Raw genomic sequence first — 9,223 nt, 5'->3', positions numbered from 1 at the left:
TTTGCATATTATGTTTAGTCCTCTAGTACAAACTTGTAAGCTTGACCATCCTCAGCCTGTTATCATTGGTAAAACTGGTCAACAACACAAGCTTGCAGCTGCATTGTGAACACACTACAGGCAGCAGAAATAAAGGCCTTGCATGGTAGCCACTCAGGATCACATGTGGCTTTCATTGTCTTTAGTAATATTAAGATTCATTTATGGTACTTTGAATACACAAACTTTGAATTTCTGAATATTTCATGGTAGTAATCTGTGCCTTCTCATGCTTTCTTATATTAATAACCACAAAAGCATTCTAAAAGTGCACAGTTATATATTAATAGAAATATAATTCATTACTAATTAAAAATTAGAACGGTTTGTGACGGATTTCTCAGTCCTACAAAAGATAGTTATCAAGAAACACATTTCTTGAGTAAAACCAATCACGCTTTCAAGACAAGAAAAGCCCTGAATAGCTATATTTGATGGCCAGTAACTCTACGGATCAATGGTCTGTGATCTATGCTTCCTACTTTTCTGTCTGCTTCATTCCTCAGCTGAGTAAGTCATCAGGGAGAGCTGATCCATTGCTGCAGTTAGAAAGTGCTCTCCAACACTGTCTACTACAAATGCCGCACTCTACTCCCTCAGCAACATCGATACTTACTCAGATACACTTCTGATTTATTGTTCTAATTTAATTTAAGCAGCAAGGGAGCAGTGAGTTTGTTTTATCCCCAATTACTCACCAATAAAGACCTGAGAATTCCATTTTTGTCTACTAGGTGAGTATGTATAAAGACAAGGATGAACTCTCTATGCCACTATTGTCTCATTCTGTACAGGTGGAGATCGAGCTTGTTTCATTTAATAAGAAAACAAGCAGAGCAGATGAAAATTCTCTGCTTGATCTGAGAATGATAACAGGGATCACCCCAGATTCATGTCCTTGCTGTCTGTGTCTGTAGCTGACTAGATGAGAGCAGTAAAAGGCTTCACGCTGGTCAATTCCTTGTACAAAGGCAATTCTTAACATGCGTTTGCAGCTTTGGATCGAACCAGTGTTTCATCTATGCAATACCAGAGCTGTTAGTTACATCAAGCTGCATCCCGAGCTTTAAAGGAGAATTTTATTAACCAAGTAATTCCATTTCCTATAGTATGAATAATAAAAACCCAAAGACAGATATTGGGGTTCAAGCAGAAGATCAAAGCAAAGCAGTCTACCACCAGAGAAACCTTTTTGTTTTTGTTTTTCTGTGTTTTGTTTTTTTGAGACAGGGTTTCTCTGTAGCTTTGGAGCCTGTCCTGGAACTAGCTCTTGTAAATCAGGCTGGCCTCGAACTCACAGAGATCCGCCTGCTTCTGCCTCCAAATGCTGGGATTAAAGGAGTGTGCCACCATCACCCAGTTTATAGAGACCTTTTACTTTTATCAAGTCTTCAGACTGAAAGGGTGAGATCCTGTCTCCACAAATCCTCAGACTCCACACTGCAGTGAATTCCTGTCCCTTCCTCTTTATATTCCTTTCTCCACAAAACTATAACACTCCTGTCTCTACCCCCATAGAGCTGAGATGAAAGGCAGGTGATCCCAAATGCTGGGATCACCTTTGTGTGAATTGTTTCTCTTTTAGACAGATCCAGTCTTGTATAGCCAAGGGTGATAATGACCTCACAAAGATCCATCTGCCTCTGTTTCTAGAGTTTTGGGATTAAAGGTGTGTGCCACACTCCCTGGCCTTTAGTTGTTTAGCTTTGCATTCTGATCTTTAGGTAAACTTTATTTATTAAAATACAAATAGAGTATCAGTCCGATTTCCTGTTATGTTTATTTTGTAATTCAAATCTTTTTTTTTTTTTTTTGAGACAGGGTTTCTCTGTGGTTTTGGAGCCTGTCCTGGAACTCGCTCTTGTAGACCAGGCTGGTGTCAAACTCACAGAAATCTGCCTGCCTCTGCCCCCCCCCCCGAGTGCTGGAATTAAAGGCATGCACCACCACCACCTGGCTGTAATTCAAATCTTAACAACAAGTTTTACTGGGAGAAATGGACAGTGACAGTAAATGCAGGCAGTGTTGGTGGTAGAATCCAAACTTGCTTTTAACAGAATTGTGTCACCTGATGGCAGCAGCTTGTCTCAGTTTATAAACACCCTGGAGACAAAGCGCTCCGATTCACTCTGTGGTCTGCAATCCCCAACAACATGTATTTTCTACTCTAAAGTTTTAAAATTATATTGCTATACATGTAACCTTTATGCATGAGCAAGAATGAGGAGCTGGAAAGATGTCTCAATGGTAAACAGTACTTGCTCCTTTTACACACAGAGAACCAGGTTCTGGTTCCTAGAACACTCATTAGGAATCCGCAGCCACATAGAACTCTAATTCCAGGGGTCTAAAGCATTCTTTTATGGTTACTGACACAGGTACACACACACACACACACACACACACACACACACACACACACACACACACACACACAAGCTGTGGGGGGGAGACAGAATGACAGAGAGAGACAGAGAACCAGGCAAACTTAACAAGTCTGGGATGACACTAAACTCTAAACTCCAAGGATCTTCCTTACCCTATACCTGCACACTTTATAGATCCTATTACTTATGAATGTATAAACTCAAAATGTCCTTAATACTCAGTAATTTGTACTCAGTGGTAAAGAAAAACTTCTTGGTTTTAAATCCTTAGTCAACCTCGGTAGAAAAAATAATGAAAATCCTTCAAGAAGAAATTGATAGTCCAAGCAAGCTGTTCATATTTATCTGTCTTCCCAACTCACTTGGCCTCTCTTATTCCTTACTATTTGCCTATCTTTAAATTTTCTGTCTTTCTTCTAAACAACATATATATAAGTAAAACTTCCCTGAAAAAAATTTCCAGGACAAGAAGAACTTATCTAGGAACCAATTTTGAAAAAAAAATTGTTCTAGAAATTTGAAAGTATACAGGAGTGAATAATGGTCCAAATCATTTTGAGACTGTGTTTATTTTAAAGTGCAAACCAGAGAAAGTTATCACAACAAAGGAAAGTTATAGACCCATGCCAAATCAGAACATAGGTACAAAACTATAAAAATTGTTAGAACAAGAATTTCAGCTACATATAAGTGAATAATGCATTACAACCAATTTAAATTTATCCCTAGAAGTGATTGATTACTGAGAGGGTATGTCCGATTTTATACCTTTTCAAAGTTCTTTAGGAAATTCTTGAAGCTAAGTGTAAGACTGATGCGCTCAAAATTGTATTTTTTTAGTATAAAATAATGAATTTAGAAATAGCATGCATTCATCTATAAATTGTATGACACTGAAAGGTACATCTTTTTAAAACAGTTTTGAGTTTATTGCATGTATAAAAGTGGATCCTCAGATATACATACGTGGATCTAATCTACATGGGGAGTAGAGAAAGACAAGATCTCCTGAGTAAATTGGGACAATATGGACCAGGGGAGAGGATTGAAAAGGAAGGGAGCAGAAGGAAGGGGAGCAGAGAAAAATGTATAGCTCAATAAAATCAACAAAAAAATGTAAAAAGCAAAAACAAAACAGTAAGTGGATCAATGGGAAATATGGTAACCAGGAGCTCTTCCTGTACAGTACCGTATCTGCAAAGTGAATTCTGACTTGTGTGTTATTGTTCTGTTTCCTCTTTCACACTACTCTTTAGACCAATTTCCTTCCATTTCTCTAAACTGTGCTTGCCTCTGTATCATGGTATCTTTCATCATGGCATTAAGAAAGAAACAAAACAGTCTTCTACCTTCTCCTTGCTGTGCTTCATAGCTGGGCCACTTTTCGGCAACTACCACGGTGATGACGTTAAGCAGCTTGGCATTCTCTTTCCTGAACTTCCCTGCCATCCCTGAGGACTGTGCTGCAAATAACATGGTTAGCAGACTCATAGGACAAGCATGGTCAGCAGACTCCTCATAGGACAAACATGGTCAGCAGACTCATAGGACAAGCATGGTCAGCAGACTCCTCATAGGACAAACATGGTCAGCAGACTCATAGGACAAACATGGTCAGCAGACTCATAGGACACGCATGGTCAGCAGACTCATAGGACAAACATTCAGGCTCAGGTGTTATGTGCAGAGCACTGTAAAGATAGGGATTCTGTCTTTAATGACCTAAGATGAGAGAGGCGGTGAGATAGTAATCAAATAATTCCACACAAATATGTACAATGATAACAGTAATAATTTTAGAAAAAAATGATTCTGGTATAAGATAAAAGATATACTGCTGGGAGCAAAGGCAAGGAAGGCTTCATTAAACAGGCAAAGACAATTGTAACATGAGGGCCTGCTTGTTGTGGTTTCTGTCCTGCTCAGTTCCCACAGCCATTAGTCCCCAAAGAAAATGACACAGAGGTCTCCATAAGTTATAAACTGATTGGCCCATTAGCTCAGGTTTCTTATTAACTCTTATATATTAACCCATTATTCTTATCTATGTTAGCCACATGGCTTGGTACCTTTTTCAGCAGGGTAGGTCACATCTTCCTTCTTCCATGTCTGGACAGGACTAGGGAGGAATGGACTTCTTCTTTCCCAGAATTCTCCTGTTCTCACTGACGCACCTCTACTTCTTGCCTTGTTTTCCCGCCTATACTTTTTGCCTGACTACTGGCCAATCAGTGTTTATTTAAAACATAATTGACAGAATAAAGACAATTGTCCCACACTGGAAAATTAGGTGTGTAAGGAGGGGGTGGAAAATTCACAAAGTCTACATTCCTTTTTCAGGACAGAGAAGCCTAGTCTAGTCATATGAAAACCATACATGTATCTCCTTTTTCTCTGCCTGGATTATGATAACTTTAACATTTCTATAAAGCATAAACTAGTGACTTAGGTATGTATTTAGGAGTATATGAAATGGATATAAAATAATTTAAAGACACATGTTCTGTAGAGTCAGAAAAACATAGTTGAGATTATTTCTGGGGTTTTATTTTTAGGTTCCATTAATGCTCTTGAAAATTTTCCACATGGAAAAGACCTCTCTCTTTCTCTCTCTTTCTACACACACACACACACACACACACACACACACACACACACACACACACACACACAGAGTCACCTCTCCTTTGAACTCCAGTAAAGCATGAAGAAATCTCCAGTATTCTAATAGAGATAGAGCACCAACACTTTCTCTCCTCTTTCTCTAAGATGTAGATCTCTAATAATTCAGTCTTCAGGTCTTAACATGATTGCTTCAAAGGTAAGTTAATGATTGTTTTGATTTAAAAAAATCATTTATTCCCTCTCCTTTTTGAAATAAGGCCATTGTGTAGTGGTAGATTGCTTGGAACTCACTAAATCTGTAAGGTTGACTTCAAACTCACAGAAACCTGCTTGGTTCTACCTTCAAAAATTGTGATTAAATGCATTCTCAATGTCTGAGTAAAAATATGTATTTACTTAACTTTATGAGTATGTACTTTTGTCCAAGCTTATATACATATATGATATATGTATGCACACCCACATGAACACACACACACGCACACACATTAAATTATTTGATGTATAACAAAAGAGAGGAGGAAATTTATTTTTCATAATGAAATAAAATTTTTAAAAGCCAATAAATTATAAATGTTGGCTGACTTTATGTAGTTCAACAAACACCAATCTAATAATTAAACACCTTGGAAATTTGCATTGTTTTAAATCAAATCTTATACACTGTTTATACCAGACAGACAGTTTATTTTTCCTTATGGAAAAATAAGAAAAAAATCTTTCAGTCATAATTTTATTATTTGGAAATGCCCATATTATACATTTTATTTGACATGGTAGCTTGTAGTAACTTGGAAAATATAAGTTACATTAAAAAATGTCAAGTTGAGTTCCCAGAAATAACAACTTGTAACCCCCATGCTGAGATTCATAAACACAAGACTTCTTTTTTTGCCCTTGAGCTCATGCTTTTTTTAAATGTTAAGAAATTAACACCATCTGGGACCTAGAGAAGTAGCCTTCTGCTTAAGGATCATAAGGATCATTGTAAAGATTTTGTAAAGATATGGCATGGTTGAGTGACAGCTCTGTGGAAAGCCACACATCCCTTCTTAATGGGTAGGAAAATGTGAGGTATTTTATAGGAGATTCGGTAAAAGTTTGCATAAAGTAAACACGGTCTATTTAATGTGATATTGCGGAGCTAACAGACATTTTTAGAAATATCACTGCTCACATCCACCTAGTGATTGATTTTGCACTGTGGCTTTTATTCTACAAGGAGCTGCTGGGTTCCCCTTTACCCCTGAGGAACTGAAATGTCATTCTCATACTGCGGTGCATTAACAAGATGGACAACCACCATTATTATTGTCATCCCTGTTTTTTTTTCCCTTGGGGCAAGACTTGTATTCAAAAAAATTTCAATGCATATTGTTGGCAATATCTGTTTCATCAGCTTTATAAGGACAAACACAGGGACAGCTACTTAATGTATCATTTTTAGACATTGCTTTTGTAACACTGCATTAGTGCTAATTTTACTCCCTTAGGGCAAGACACAAAATATGGCCACAAAAACATCCAACAGGAAACGTTTACGACCTCGACCATTCGGTCTGCAGAAAAATTTAGTTGGTTCAGTTTCCCTTAAATAATTTAAAAGTGGCACTCGAGGGCACAGGTAATCCACCCATGAATTTAGGAACAAAATTTTGTAGCATGATGTTTTATATTTAAAATCTTGAAGAGCTTTCCTCTTTCATTCCATCATAATGAATCTGAAAAAGAATTATGTAAATGTGAATATGGGCTCTAAATGAACTTCTGAACTACCAACTCTGTGCTCCTTACCTGTTTTTACAACTTCCCTTGTATTTCACCCAATGGGCAAATTGCTACACTCTGGATAACCCAAAACAAGGAATAGTCTCCAGTAGTAGAGGAAGGTCATCATTTCTCATCCAAATATCTTCCACAGGCCAATCATCATACCAAGATGTTCTGGGATCTCAGTTCATCACCAATGCTATGGATTGAATCTGCTTTGTCTCTTGAAACTTTTGAAATTTACTTTCCATTACAGTGGTGCTCAAAGGCAGGGACTTCAATGATAAATTATATTTTTAAAAAGGACACATGACATTTAATTTCCAGAAGAGGATTGATTTTCACCGCAGTTGGTTCATTTTTCTAAGGGTTTATCAATATGGAATTAGTCCAGTCTTTGGTTCCTCTCCTCATTTCAAAATTCTCTGGCTATTACAGTTCGATCACGGATGTGATGCTCTTGCTTTTTCGAGGCCCAGAACACAGAGAAATACACCTCTACTCTGAATTAGATTCCAGAAAAAAGACCCAAGTACAAATCTTGTGCAAACTCAAGCGGACACAAGTTTCAGCTGCTTTTCTTAATGACATCAGAACCAGAAACAGCTGTCTTCAGCTGACAGGGTGTCATTTTGGAGCCACATCTCTGCTTCTCATTGAGATGCCATTTCTTCATTTTCTCATTGTTTAGAAAAAGAAAAGTCAAGTTACTTTATAAAGCCACATACTGAGATTCATTTCTTCATTTAAGGAAAAGTGATTTAAGGAGACAGTGTAGGGGAAGGACACACACTGTCCTCTCATTCCTCATGGTCAATTTTAAGCATTTTCTGCAGAGTTATTTGTCTCCACTCTGGCCTGAGAATCTTTTTAATGCATTGCAATCATTGCTTTCAGTTCCTGTTGCCAGCTGAGCTCTGTGAGGATAAGGTATGGCACTCTTCTAAAGCAGGAATGAAAACCCCTGAGACCAGGCCAGCTCATAGCCTTCCAGCCCCAGAATGGTGAGAAGATAGAGTGGCATTGTTCCATCCTTCAGCTAACTCTTGGGTTGCTAGTTTTTAATGTCATCCTTAGCACACTGAGGAAGCACAGCACAGCTGTCTTCCTCAAGATGTCACTTTGTAACTTTGAACAAAGTTCCTTGTATGAAGAGTGCCTCAAAGCCAGGTTCAGTATTTTTACCTGGCTGTAATGTCTATCTCTGGACACTGTAGAGATTATTAAACACATGTGAAGATATCTTGCTCATTTATTAAACAGGTATCCATAAAGTCACATATTTATGTAGTCTGCATATATAGCTTAAAGTGTTTTTAAGTCATCAACATTAGTCAGGCTGATTGCTAAAGATCCACCAGGTCAGTTCTACAAAGAAATTGTTAAGAGTTCATTTTCAGTGGGAGAGATTCAGTTGAGTTAAGTAGAGTTTGCTCACGAAAAGCTTAATTTGCAAAGCTATTTCCTAAATATGCAGATGGTCTACATGAGGGAGGAAATAATTGAAGATGGTTTGAACTTTTGATTCTTATGAAAAGCTCTGATGAACAAGTTGTCTCGAACAAAAGTGTCCCTGTATGCACATGCAAAACTCTCCAGCTGGGTCTTGCTCAGTTTTGGAAAAGCAAATGAATATCAACAAATATACACTTGTAATTATGCTCACAAACAGCAGTCTGTTCTAAATACAATACACATTCTAGTTAGCTTTAACTTTAGATGAAGCCTAAAGTTATCTGAGAAGGCTGTCTCAGTTAGGTGATAATAACTTTGATTTCTAATTGATGTATTATGTCCCATCCTACTGTGACTAGCACCATCTCCATGGTTCTGATGTCCCTTAGTTATGAGTAGGTTTCCTGATGCAAGGTGTTTCTGGGTGGTATAGCAAGAACACCGGTCTTTAAGTTCCCTAGGTGATTGCAGTAGAAGCCGAAGTGCTTTCCAAACAGTGTTTTATCACACCAATAAGCATGGAACCATGCATTTAAAATTCATATAATCCTTTTTTTTAATTGAGAATAAGAAAAAAAAAGTTTCCGCCTCCTCCCAGCCTCCCATTTCCCTCCCCATCCCCCCCACTCTTCTCCCCCTCCCCCCACTCCTCTCCCCCTCCCTCCACTCCTCTCCCCATCCCTCTCCAATCCAAAGAGTAGTCATGGTTCCCTGTCCTGTGGAAAGTCCAAGGTCCTCCCCCCTCCGTCCATGTCTAGGAAGGTGAACATCCAAACTGGCTAGGCTCCCACCAAGCCGGAACATGAAGTAGGATCAGAACCCCTTGCCATTGACCTTGGCTTCTCATCAGTCCTCATTGTTCGCCATGATCAGAGAGTCCGGTTTTATCCCATGCTTTTTCAGTCACAGTCCAGCTGGCCTTGGTGAGCTCCCAATAGATCAGCCCC

This window comes from Alexandromys fortis, unplaced genomic scaffold (assembly GCF_014885135.2).
Source record: "Alexandromys fortis isolate MF-2015 unplaced genomic scaffold, M_Fortis_MF-2015_v1.1 scaffold_270, whole genome shotgun sequence".
Taxonomy (NCBI): Eukaryota; Metazoa; Chordata; class Mammalia; order Rodentia; family Cricetidae; genus Alexandromys; species Alexandromys fortis.
The sequence above is the reverse complement of the archived record's forward strand: the minus strand, read 5'-3'. Positions refer to the sequence as shown.